We start from the raw sequence: 14,887 nt of genomic DNA on the forward strand, positions 1-14,887 counted from the left end.
CTGCATTTATTCTATTATATATATTCTATTACATATCTGTACCATCATTTATCAAAAGAGTTCCCTGTTGACATTTAGGTTATTTAAAATATTTTATTAAAACAAAAGTACTACAGTGAATAATCTCATATCTATAGAATATATGTAAATTAAGTTCCTAAAAATTTGCTTATGTAATTTTGATATGGGTACTGCCACATTGTCCCAGGCAGGTAACTTATTCTCTGTGGTGGTTAATTTTATGTGTCACCTTGACTGGCCAGGGACTACTCACATTTGGCTAAACATTATTTCTGGATGCATCTGTGAAGATGTTTCTAGATGAGATTAACATTTAAAGCAGTAGACTAAGTAAAGCAGATTGCCCTCTCCAAAGTGGGTAGGGATTAGCCAAACTGTTGAAGGTCTGAATAGAACAAAAAGATGGAACAAGGGAGACTTTGATTTCTCTCTGCCTTTCTGCTTGTGCTGATGCATCAGTCTTCTCCTTCCATTTGGCTGAAACTTAACACCATTGGCTCGCTTGGTCCTCAGACTTTCAGACTTGGACTGAACCCCTGGCTCTCAGGGTCTCTGACTTATTGACTGCAGATCATGGGACTTAGGCTTCATAATCACATAAACTAATATCTTATAATAAATATAAATATATATACGTAAACACACATATATACACACTATTCATTCTGTTTCTTAGGAACCTAACACACTCCCTCCAGAAATGTATTAGAATGCTGGTTTCCCTACAGCCATGCCAACTTAGTATATTTTTAAACTTTTGCATTTGGGCCAATCATGAGATAGGTATCTGATAAAGGATGATGTTTCAACCGGGTTTTAATTTGCATTTCTTTTAGGAAAAGATATGCTATCTCGGTCATGTTTAGGAGTTGTCTTTTTCTCCTTCTTTACTCTTTTCTTCCAACCATTCAATTCTTTACTCATTTTCCTAAGGGGCTATTGATTTTTTTCCCTCTCAATTTATAAGAGCTTTTCAAAATAGACTTTCCCTTCATCCATGATAGAAGTTACAGCTGTTCCTCCGACTTCTTGTGCAGGATGTTTGCCTCACTTTCTCCTTTCCTAAAATCAGGCATTTTAAGCTACCTACTTCACTCTGAGGACTATGTTGGTTGCATCCTTCAGGTCTTGATATGTGATGTTTCCATTTTCATTATGATTTATACCTTGCTTCAGAACTTATTTAGAATTACGCTTATATCTCTAAACAAATGTATTTTATTCTGTTGCTTTTATATGATTGCTACCGATTTCTAATTTTGTGCCATTGTGTCAATGACTTTTTTTGGTGATTTTTGAGACTTTCTTTGTGGTAAACTTTGAAAAATAGTTTGAGTGCGCTTGAAAGCAGATGTTCTACTGTCCAAGACTCTTAATTGTATTTCTTTTTTTTTCCCTCTTTTAGGGCTGCACCCACGGCATATGGAGGTTTCCAGGCTAGAGGTCTAAACGGAGCTACAGCTGCCGGCCTACGCCACAGCCACAGCAACGCCAGATCTGAGCTGTGTCTGCAATGACGGATCCTTAACCCACTGAGCAAGGCCAAGGATAGAACCCACAACCTCATGGTTCCTAGTTGGATTTGTCTCTGCTGCACCATGACGGGAACTCCTCTTAATTGTATTTCAAATTTTCTGCTAATTTTTTGTCTAGGTATCAATCAATTATTAAAAGGCTGTGTTAAAACTATGACTGTGATGGTGACTTTAGCAATTTTGTTAATTTTTCCTTTATAAAATTGGAGGCTGTTAGGTGCATAGACATTCAGAATATGATACACATATTATAATAAGGAATGTATAGAATAAAGTGAAGACTAATAAAGGAAACATTGATCTAATCACCTCAGTTTATGGAGGAACACTGACAGGACTTTTACACCTCCTCTGCCCTGCACACCCATCCCTCTCTCACTCTTACCCTAGAAGTTACCACTTTCCTGACTTTGTGAGCTTAATTCCTTTGCTTTTCTCTAGAGTTTTACCATCTAGGTATGCATCTCATTGAATTTAGGCTTTGTCTGAACTTTATACAAACGGCATCATACTTTGTGAAAACACCCAGAGTACATACACAGAAGTCTTCTGGCACTTGTTTCTTTACTATGCTGATGAGATCTGTACACGTTGATGGCTACAATAGTGGGGCATTCATTTACATGCTCTTTGTATAGCTCATTGTCATTTCTTCATCCAGATTACCTAATGGACATTTGGATTGTTTCCATTTTTCTGCTTCTTACAAAAAATTGCTGCTATCAACATTATTTTAAAGTACCTCTTAGGGAGTTCCCATCCTGCCGCAGCGGAAACGAATCCGACTAGAAACCATGAGGTTGAGGGTTCGATCCCTGGCCTCACTCAGTGGGTTAAGGATCCGGTGTTGCCATGAGCTACGGTGTAGGTTGCAGATGTGGCTTGGATCTGGCATTGCTGTGGCTGTGGTGTAGGCCAGCAGCAATAGCTCCGATTCGACCCCTAGCCTGGGAACTTCCATATGCCGCAGGTATGGCCCTCAAAAAGACAAAAGACAAATAAATAAATAAATAAATAAAATAAAATACCTCTTAGTATTATGTATAAGAATTTCTTTAGAAAGAATTTCATCCAGTAGTACATTGCTGGGTGTAAGCTATGAAGGTGAGCCCATATCCTGTTTTAGTATACTGCCCACTTTATTTGACAATGCCAATTATTTTCCAAAGTTGTATTTCATGTACAGTGTATAAGAGTTCCAATGTTTCTTTTTGGCGGTGCCTGCAGCATGCAGAAGTTCTGGGGCCAGGGGTCTAACCTGCACCACAGCAGTGATGATGCTGGATCCTTAACCCACTTCACCCCCAGGAGTTCCCAGTGTTTCATATCCTGGCCAGTACCTGGTATTGACAGACTCTCAATTTTTTAATTAATTTATTGGGTGTTTAATACTATCTCATTATGAATTTAATTTGAATTTCACTGATTCCTAATAATTGATCATATTTCAAGTTTTTATTAACATGTAACTGATTAATGTACTTAATTGACAGCCTATTATGAAGCCAAACTTTCGTGTGAAATTAAATGATTTGTTTTAATGTCAAACCAATTTTGCATTCCAGAAATAAACCCAATTTGGTCATTATGTTTTTTTCTTTTTTCCTCTTTTTTTTTTTTTAGGTTTTGATAGATGTTATTTATTCTAATTTTCTAGAAAAGCATTTTTTTAAATAATTTTTAAAAATTTTCCCACTGTACAGCAAGGGGGTCAAGTTATCCTTACATGTATACATTACAATTACATTTTTTCCCCCACCCTTTCTTCTGTCGCAACATGAGTATCTAGACAAAGTTCTCAATGCTATTCAGCAGGATCTCCTTGTAAATCTATTCTAAGTTGTGTCTGATAAGCTCAAGCTCCCGATCCCTCCCACTCCCATCAGGCAACCACAAGTCTCTTCTCCAAGTCCATGATTTTCTTTTCTGAGGAGATGTTCATTTGTGCTAGATATTAGATTCCAGTTATAAGTGATATCATATGGTATTTGTCTTTGTCTTTCTGGCTCATTTTACTCAGGATGAGATTCTCTAGTTCCATCCATGTTGCTGCAAATGGCATTATGTCATTCTTTTTTATGGCTGAGTAGTATTCCATTGTGTATATATACCACATCTTCCGAATCCAGTCATCTGTCGATGGACATTTGGGTTGTTTCCATGTCCTGGCTATTGTGAATAGTGCTGCAATGAACATGCGGGTGCACGTGTCTCTTTTAAGTAGAGTTTTGTCCGGATAGATGCCCAAGAGTGGGATTGCAGGGTCATATGGAAGTTCTATGTATAGATTTCTAAGGTATCTCCAAACTGTTCTCCATAGTGGCTGTACCAGTTTACATTCCCACCAACAGTGCAGGAGGGTTCCCTTCTCTCCACAACCCCTCCAGCACTTGTTATTTGTGGATTTATTAATGATGGCCATTCTGACTGGTGTGAGGTGATATCTCATGGTAGTTTTGATTTGCATTTCTCTTATAATCAGCGATGTTGAGCATTTTTTCATGTGTTTGTTGGCCATCTCTTTTTTCCTCTTTTTTGGGCTTACCCAAGGCACACGAAAGTTCCCAGGCCAGGGATCCAACCTGAGCCACTGCAGTGACAATGCCAGGTCCTTAACCCACTGAGCCAAGAGGAAGTGCCTAGTCATTATGTATTATCCTTGACTATCCTTTTTTTTTAGGACTGCACCTGTGCCATATGGAAGTTCCCAGGCTAGGGGTTGAATCAGAGCTGCAGCTGCCAGCCTATGCCACAGTCACAGCAATGCCAGATCCCAACCACGTCTGCAACCTATACCAGAGCTCACAGCAATGCCGGATCCTTAACCCACTGAGTGAGGCCAGAGATCAAACCTGCAATCTCATGGATACTAGTCAGACTTGTTAACTGCTAAGCCGCAATGGGAACTTCCGACTATCCTTTTTATATCTTACTGGATTCAGTTTGGTAACTCATGTGTGTGTTTGTGTGTGCTATTTTTAAAATTGAGGTATGGTTGACATACACTATTAGTTTCAGGTGTACAATATAATGATTTGCTATTTGCATATATTGTAAAATGATCACCATAATAAGTCTAGTTAACATCTGTTACCCTACATAGCTGCATAACCTTTTCTCGTGAGAACTTTTAAGATTACTCTCCTGGTAAGTTTCAAATTTACAATAGAGTATTATTAACTATACTCACTAGGCTGTACATTTCATCCCCATGACTTATTTTATAACTGCAAGTTTTGACCTCCTTCACCTATTTTGCCCACACCTCACCCCCAACCTCTGCACCCACCGATCTAGTCTCTGTATCTGAGTTCAGCTGTCTTTAATTTTTAGATTTTGCATATAAGTGAGATCGTACAGTATTTGCCCTTCAGTGAGTTTTTTCACGTAGCATAATGCCCTTAAGTTCCATCCATTCTCCTTTATAGCTGAATAATATTTCATTGTGTATTCATACCACATTTTCTTTATCCTTTCATCCACTGATGAACAAACGCTTAGGTTGTTTCCATCTCTTGGCCATTGTAGGTAATACTGCAGTGAACATCAGAATGCATATATCCTTGAATTAGTATTTTAATTTTCTTCTGATAAATATCCAGTAGTGAAATTGCTGGATCATACAGTGGTTCTAATTTTATTTTATTTTATTTTTTTATTTTTTTAAATTTTAGATTATTAAGGAGACTCCATTCTGTTTTCCACAGTGGCTGCACCAATTTACAGTCCCACCAATAGTGCACAAGGAGTCTGTTTTCTCCACTTCTTCCACATTTATTATTTCTTGTCTTTTTGATAACAGCTATTCTAATAGGTGTGAGGTTGTATCTCTTTGTGGTTTTGACTTCATCTCCCTGATGATTAGTGATGGCAAGCATCTGATTTTCATGTGCCTGCTGGCCACGTCTTCTTTGGAAAAATTTGTATTCGGGTCTTCTGCCCATTTAAAAATCTGTACTTTTTTTTTTTTTTTTTTGCTACTTAGTTATATGAGTTTTTTACAGATTTTGAATATTAACCCTTCATCAAATGCAGGATTGGTAAATATTTTCTCCCACTTGGTTATTTGGCTTTTCATTTTGTTGATGGTTTCCTTTGCTGTGCATGAGGTGTTTTTTGCTTTTTTGTTGTTGTTAGTTTGACGTAGTCTCACTTGTTTATTTTGCTTTTGTTGCCTTGGTTTGGTGTCAAATCCAAAAACTCATCGCCAAGGAGTTCCTGTCATGACTCAGTGGTTAACGAATCTGACTAGGAACCACGAGGTTGTGGGTTCAATCCCTGGCCTTGCTCAGTGGGTTAAGGATCCGGCGTTGCCGTGAGCTGTGGTGTAGGTTGCAGATGCGGCTTGGATCCCGCGTTGCTGTGTCTCTGGCGTAGGCTGGCAGCTACAGCTCTGATTCGACCCCTAGCCTGGGAACCTCCATATGCTGAAGGAGCGGCCCTAGAAAAGGCAAAAAGACAAAAAACAAACAAACAAACAAAACTCATCGCTAAGAGTGTCAGTGAGCCTACTGCCCATGTTTTCCAGTTTGTTAATTTTTTAACAAACCGATCCTGAGAGATACCAACCTGTAGTTTTTCTGCCTAGGACTGTTCCTGTCCTTATGTTTTGGTAATAAGCCTCAAAAAATAAGTTCACCTCCTACACTGTTAGTAGGAAAGTAATCGGGTACAACCACTATGGAAAACAGTATGGAGGTACCTCAGAAAACTAAATATAGAACTACCATATGACCCAGCAATAAATGCCACTCTTGGCATATGTCTGGATAAAACTTTCCTTGAGAAAGACACATGCACCCGCATGTTCATTGCAGCACTATTCACAATAGCCAAGACATGGAAACAACATAAATGTCCCTAGACAGATGAATGGATTAAGAAGATGTGGTATATATACACAATGGAGTACTACTCAGCTATAAAAAAGAACAAAATAATGCCATTTGCAGCAACATGGATGGAACTAGAGACTTTCATACTAAGTGAAGTAAGTCAGAAAGAGAAAGGCAAATACCATATGATATCACTTATATCTGTAATCTAATATATGGCACAAATGAACCTTTCCACAGAAAAGAAACTTATGGGCTTTTAGAACAGACATGTGTTTGTCAAGGGGGAGGGGGAGGGAGTGGAACAGACTGGGAATCTGGGTTAATAGAGGCAAACTATTGCATTTGGAATGGATAAGCAATGAGATCCTGCTGTATAGTAAAATGGGAACTATATCTAGTCACTTGTGATGGAGCATGATGGAGGATAATGTGAGAAAAAGAATGTATATATATATGTGTGTGTGTGTGACTGGGTCACTTTGCTGTACAGTAGAAAATTGATGGAACACTGTAAGCCACCTATAATGGAAAAAAATAAAAATCGTTAAAAAAATAAGTTCAAAATGTTCTCACTTTTTCTATACTCTGAAAAGTATACAAGACTATAATCATTTATTCAATTTTTTAATAGAATTCACTTATAAAACTATCTTGATCTAGGTTTTCTTTTGGGGAAGATTTTAAGCTATGATTCATTTTCTTTAGTAATTTAGGAATATTCAAAATTTTCTAACAGGGTCAGTTTTAGGAAGTTATGTTTTTTTGAGATTTGTCTAGTTTATTGGATTTTTATATTTATTGTCACAAAATGTTCATAATATCCTTCTATTATCTTTTTAATTTCTGTAGTATCTGTATTTAGGTACCTCTTTTCATTCTTTGTGGATAATTTGTGCCTCTCTCTTTTGTTATTGGCCATTCTCTCCAGGGATGATAAGTTTTATTAGTCTTTTCCAAAACCAATTTTTGAATTTACTGAGTTTCTGTATTGTTTTTTGTTTGTCTTTTTAGGGCCACACCCACGACATGTGGAAGTTTCCAGGCTGGGGAGGAATCGGAGCTACAGCCACAGCAATGTCAGATTCCAGCCACGTCTGTGACCTACATCACAGCTCACAGCAACACCAGATCCTTAACCCACTGAGTGAAGCCAGGGATCTAACCCTTGTCCTCATGGATACTAGTCAGGTTCATTACTTTTGAACCACAGCAGGAACTCTGAACTTCTATATTGTATTTATTTTCTGTTTTATTCATTTCCACTCACTATTTTCCTTCTACTTTTTTTGGAGGAGGGGGTTAATTTGCTGTTTTTTTACAGCTTCTTTCTTTAAAAATTGAGATACAATTGACATACAACATTATATTAGTTTCAAGTGTTACAGTGCAATGATGGGATATTTATATATATTGCAAAATGATCACAATTAAGCTTAGCTAACATCCATCACTGCACATAATTACAATATTTTTCTTGTGATAATAACCTTTAAGATCTATTCTCTTAGCCACTTTCAAGTACATAATACAGTATTACTAACTCTATGCATTATGCTGTGCATTATATTCCCAGGACTTTTTTTTTTTTTAATTGAAGGAGTTCTCTTGTGGTGTAGCATGTTAAGGATCCAGTGTTGTCACTGTGGTGGCTTGGGTCCCAACTGTGGCGTGGTTTTGATCCCTGGCCCAGGAATTTCCACATGCCATGGGTGCAGCCAAAAAAAACAAATGACTTTTTTTTTGTGTGCTTTTTAAGGCCACATCTTCAGCATATGGAGGTTCCCAGGCTAGGGGTTGAATCAGAACTGCAGCTGTTGACCTGTACCACAGCCACAGCAATCCCGGATCCGGATCCGAGCTGAGTCTGCAAATCTATGCCACAGGTCAAGGCAACGCCAGATCCTTAACCCAGTGAGCTAAGTCAGGGATCAAACCTGCATCCTCACTGATACTAGTTGTGTAAATGACCACTGAGCCAGGACAGGAACGCCAAAAAAATTTTTTTCTAATTAAGAAAAATAAAATAAAATTGAAATCAACTTTTTAAAATGATTTTTATTTTTCCATTATAGTTGGTTTACAGTGTTCTGTCAATTTTCTACTGCATAGTAAATTGACCCAGTCTCACACACGCGCGCGCACACACACACACACACACACACATATATTCTTTTTCTCACATCATCCTATATCGTGCTCCATCGTAAGTGCCTAGATATAGTTCCCAGTGCTCCACAGCAGGATGTCATTGCTTATCCATTCCAAATGCAATAGGTTGTATCTATTAACCCCACTGAATCAACTTCTTGAATGCTTAGCTCATTAATATCCAGCTTTTCCTCTTTTATAATATCAATATCTCTTATAAGTCTCTCACCAAGTACAATTTTAAGTATCTCTCATAGTGTTTATGGCTATTTTAATTTTCGTATATGATTTTTAAATAAATAACACTCTCCTATGATTCAAAACCCAGCAAGTATAAAAAAATTTATAGTATATTCACTTCCCAGTCTTATCTCCCATCTGCTCATTTCGCATCATTCGCTCCCCAAACCCCCAGCCCCAAGGTAACCCTGTGCTTAGTTTTTCCTCTGTCCTTCCAGCCTTTCTTTGTGCATTTATAAGCAATTATGACTAGAGATTCTCATTTCCTGTTCCCTTTATTCACACACAAATATAGGATATTAAATACACTGCTCTGCAGCTTTTTTTATTCCCTTTAATAAAAGGGAATTGTGTTTCCCTTAGAGACTTTTCAATGCAATACCTATAGAGCTGCCTCCTTTGTTTTTATGATTGCATATTATTTCATTTAGGAATGTTCCATCATTTTGTCACCATTACTATCCTGATTAAAATTGTTTCCTCTAATATTTTGTTATTACAAAAATTATTACATTGTATATATGTACAAAAGTATAATTACTGGGCAGAAAGTATGTTTATTTAGAGACTGTATTTTAAAAATATTTTATTATGGAAAATTCAAAACAAACATAAAATTATAATAGTATAAGGACTTCTGTGGCACCCAGCTTTGACAGTTATGGCCAGACTTACTTCATTTACCCCCTGCCCATATCTCCCTCCCCACCACTCACAGGTTACTGTGAAGCAAATCCCAGACATCATATCATTTCATGCATATATGAAATATATTTCCATATTATCTATAGAAATAAAACCTCTTTTTCAAACATAACCATATACTATATCACATTAAAAAATTAACAGCTATTCTTTGATGTAATCAAATATTCAGTATTTCCAAATTTTCCTCTTATCTCAATTTTTTGTTTGTTTGTTTGTTTTGGCTGCACCTGCAGCATGTGGAAGTTCCTGGAGAGGGGGCCAGAGATTGAAGCCAGGCCACCACAGTGACAGTGCTAGATCTTTAACCTGCTGAGCCACCAGGGAAGTCCTCAATTTTTTAATGAGAAAAATATGCTTGGCTTGTTTGAATCACAATCCAAATAAGGTCCATATACCCCATTATAGTGTTATGGATCTTTAAATTTCCTTTAATCCATGGATAGCCCCACCATCATTTTTTATTTCCTGCCATTTCTTTGCTAAAGGAACTAGGTGTTGTTTCTCTCTTGTTTTCCATAGCCTGCTTTTGCGGATTACATCCCCTGATGTCTTTATTTATTTATTTATTTATTTTTAGGGCTGCACCTGTGGCATATGGAGCTTTCCAGGCTAGGGGTTGAATCAGAGCTGCAGCTGCTGGTCTACACCACAGCCATAGCAATGAGGGATCCTAGCCGTGTCCACAACCTACACCACAGCTCACGGCAAGGCAATGCCGGATCCTTAACCCAGTAAGCAAGGCCAGCGATCAAACCTGCATCCTCATGGATGCTAGTCAGTTTCATTATTGCTGAGCCACAATGAAACTCCCCCCTGGTATCTTTTAATGTTTTCCCTCATTCTCACTGTGTTTTCTGTAAATTGGTAGTTAAATACTGATCAGATTCAGATTTGTTTTTTTTTTTTGACCTCACAGGTTTTGATATAACAATATTTTCATTATTCATCAATTATAAATGTTTTCTAGTTACATTATGCTTTCTACTTTAAACCATGGACTTCCATAAACAAATCAGAGAGAAGAACATGAATATTTATAGGGCCCAGCCTAAAAGTACTTACATCACTTCACCCACCATTGGACAAAACTTAGTCACACAGTTCCTTCTAACTTCAGCAGAGCAGCAAATGTAATTTAGCTGTAGGATCAGGAGGAAAATGAAATAGGTTTGGTGAACACATGACCTGGCTTTTACCAGAGTCTATCCTTTTAGTTACCAAATATCTGTTTTGTTTTCACTCACACAAGTAAGTGAGAGAAACCCAGATTCTCATTTAGTTCTTGTATTATGTCCAACCCAAAATTTCAGAGTGGTTTGAAATCCTCTTCCTCAGTTCCAGAATTGGCTCCTCTCCGCCTTCTCCCATTCCACCCTGCCCCCCTTCAGATAGAGAATAGCTGCAAATAAACAGTCACAGTCAGAGTTCCCCTCGTGGCACAGTGGAAACAATCTGACTAAGAACCATAAGGTTTTGGTTTTGATCCCTGGCTCTTGTTCAGTGGGTTAAGGATCCAGCATTGAGGTGAGCTGTGGTGTAGGTTGCAGATGTGCCTGGGATCTGGCATTGCTGTGACTGTGGTGCAGGCCGACAGCTGTAGCTCTCCTTTGACCCCTAGCCTGGGAACCTCCATATGTCTGGGGTGCAGCCCTAAAAAAAGGGAGGGGGAAAAAAAAGTCACAGTCAAAAAAGGAAAAGATGAAAGGAAGATCAGCTGCATTTGATGGCCCGTAGTGATATAGGCATCCTATAGGTCAGGTGTAATGAAGTTTCCTGCTGTGCAGCGGAACATCTCTCCCATTAGACTCTGGTTCTATTTGATTAAACCTTGTTGTCTATATTCTCCATGACCCGTGCATCCTCCTTTGGCCTGGGTGGGGGCTTACTTATTCCCTATCCTTATGACATCTCAAGTGGGCTTTGGAGAATATCCCCACTTTGGGGCTGTACAAATTTTAGAGCCCCTTTCCTATATGTAGGAATTTGGAAGCCATGTAGTGGTTGACATTTGAGCTGTCAGAGAGTTTGTGATTTCTTTGCAGTGCAACGCTTTAAAAATTTAGAGATTTTTTTTGCTCTCTCGTCATTTAAGAGAGGACACATTCTATTTACTTATTTATGTATTTATTTATTTATCTTTTGTCTTTCTAGGGCCACACCCTTTGGCATATGGAGGTTCCCAGGCTAGGGGTCTAATCGGAGCTGTAGCTGCCCACCTACGCCACAGCCGCAGCAATGCCAGATCCAAGCTGAGTCTGTGACCTATACCACAGCTCATGGCAACGCCGGATCCTTAATGCACTGAGCAAGGCCAGGGATCGAACCGGAAACCTCATGGTTCCTAGTCGGATTTGTTTCTGCTGCGGCATGACAGGAACTCCACATTTTTTTTTTAAGTAAAAGTAATATTTTTATTGTTAAGACGTTTAACAAATTCTAATAACTCTACCATCTTATAAACGTTCATTTTTGTTGACCTTTCAATCCTTGTACACATTAAACAGATTCAATCACAGGGTTACAGACCATAGTGGGTGCTCAATGCAGTGACAGAGTCCCACAATATGTAATACCCCCCCCAAGAACTGCTCCAAGTTTTAAGTCCAGAAGACAAGGAAACCCAGAAACTTAGCAAGATAAATATTTACAAATGTAGGAAAAAGCAAAACATCTTGATAGTTTTGTTAAAAGCCTTCTTTCAAGAGTAACAGAGGCTACAGAAGTGGGAACAGCTGGTATTTTCTGGATCAGAAAAGAGAACTTGACCAATAACAAAAAAACTATGCTTCCCCAAGCTTTTCAGCAACCCCCAAGTGAGATTACATAAGCAACTAGACATAATTCAGAAGTCTTAAATTCTTGGTAGTTGACTTTCAGTAATCAGTGTTGGTACTTTGCTGCTGAATTAAATCACTAATGCAAACATTGCTTCTTTTGTATTCCTGCAATGTTTTCATTTGTGAGAAAACCTGCAGACAGAACTCTGCTTCCACCAAAGGAAAATAGCAAGGAAAGCAATTACGGTGAAATAATAAGGCCCTAAGAGAGAGGACACATTCTTAATCTGTGTTTTGCCACAAGATTGGATATTAGTGAGACTCTTTGATCCAGGACTTCTCAATTTTATTTCCTGCTATTTTGAGTCTTAAAGCAAGAGAGTGTTCCAATACTTTATGGCCTATGTTTCTGAACATGTAATTCTCTTTAGTATTGGCTTGCAAAAAAAAAAAAAAAAAAAAGAGCAGTTTTCCCCTGAGCTGATTTTTTTTTCTTTTTCTTTTTTGTAATGCATCCAGAAATTTCCAGTGCACGCTGGCTATGTGATTCTTTCCAAACCCTTCCCTTTGAGCTCAATAGCATATAGTGTGCTTTCCAAATTATTACAGGTATCATTTACCAAGTATCCTGTCATTGTATAACATGATGTTCCAGATAGACTCTTTGGTCTTTCGGTGCCGTTTTAGCACATCTTTTCCAATGTCAAGTAAGCATACTTTCCTAATCGTGTGGTTTCCTGTTAGGTTCTGACAACAATGATGGGAATTGCAGCATTGATATTGGCAGCAATGGGATCCTGGCTTCCAGGTCAGGCAGCTGGGATCCAGCAGCAGGAGCCTCAGTGCTCAGCAGTGGTAGTAATGCCACTTCCCCTTTTGCTCCACTAGCCCTAGAGTTAGTGACGTCCTGCTTTTACCAGTCATTCTTATCTTCCCCTTTTTTCTACTTTGTCCCTTGTGACACTTTGTAAATTATTATTTGTATTTAAATTTTATTTGAAATACCCAGAATTGCTTCTGTTTTCTGAACAGAACAGTGTTTAGTGTCTTCTTTATTGCCAACACAAATAGATGGCCATCCTTTGAGTCGCCAGTATAATTTTCTCATGGCCTGCTACCTGATTGCTATGTCGATGCCATATATTTTGGGTTTTGTTACAGCAGCACTCCACTTCCACTATCATAACCCTGATCCCAAAGCCAGACGAAGAACTATAATAAAAGAAAACTGCAGATAAGTATCCTGTAGGAACATAACGCAAACATCTTCAATAAAATATTAGCAAATAGAATTCAGTGGCATATTAAAAGGACTGAACACCATTACCACATGGGATTTATTCCTGGAATATGAGGAGGATTCAACATACAAGAAAATCAATCAATGCAATATCCCACATTAACAAAACGAAGGGAAAAGACCACATGATCATCTCAATTGATATAGAATAAGCCTTTTGACAAAATTCAATATCCTTCCTTGATAAAAACTCAACACAAAAGAATAGAGGAAAACTACCTTAGAGTTCGCTGGTGGCTCAGTGGATAAAAGGATCTTGTGTTGTCACTGCTGTGGTGAGGATTTGATCCCCAGCCCAGGAACTTCTGCATGTCATAGAGGAGGCCAAAAAAAGAAAAGAGCTACCAAGCCATGAAAAAACATGAAGGAACCTTAAGTGAATGTTATTAGATAAAAGAAGCCAATATGAAAAGGCTGCAGACTGTATGATTTCAACTACGTGACACTGTGGGAAAGGTGAACTATGGAAACTCCAAAAAGATCAGTATTTGCCAGAGGATGGTGTCAAGGAAGAGAGGACTAGTCAGGTCACAGAGGATTTTTAGGGCAGTGAATCTATTCTCAAGAGCATAGGTCACAGCTGTGGTTCAGATTTGATCCCTGGGCCAGGAACTTCTATATGCTGCAGTTGTATTTTATAAAAAATAAAGTATAGGAGTTCCCGTCGTGGCGCAGTGGTTAACGAATCTGACTAGGAACCATGAGGTTGCAGGTTCGGTCCCTGCCATTGCTCAGTGGGTTAATGATGTGGCGTTGCCATGAGCTGTGGTGTAGGTTGCAGACGCGGCTCTGATCTGGCGTTGCTGTGGCTGTGGCGTAGGCCGGTGGCTACAGCTCCGATTGGACCCCTAGCCTGGGAACCTCCATATGCCGCAGGAGTGGCCCTAGATATGGCAAAAAGACAAAAAAAAAAAAATAATAAAGTATAATGGACCTCCATGCACTTATCATGCTGCTTCAACTAAAAATATGGTCAATTTTATTTCATCTATAGTCCCATCATTTCTCCCGGACTCCCACAGAATTATTTTAGTGCAAAGGCCAGTTATTATACGGTTTCATTGGTAAATACAGTAGTATACAGACTATGTACCTCTAAGAGATAGATTATTTAACATAGCATAATACCACTATTATATCCAGCAAAATCAACAATGATATCTTAATAACATTTAACATCCAGTCAGTGTGGAAATCTCCCCAGTTGACTTGCAAAAGTCTTTTTATGGAGATTTTGATTCAGGATCCAAACAAGAACCATAGATTGAATTTGACTGATAGTTTTCTTAAACTTCTTTTAACTTATAACAGTTCTTCCCC

The sequence above is a fragment of the Sus scrofa genome, chromosome 5 (genome assembly GCF_000003025.6).
Source record: "Sus scrofa isolate TJ Tabasco breed Duroc chromosome 5, Sscrofa11.1, whole genome shotgun sequence".
Classification (NCBI taxonomy): Eukaryota; Metazoa; Chordata; class Mammalia; order Artiodactyla; family Suidae; genus Sus; species Sus scrofa.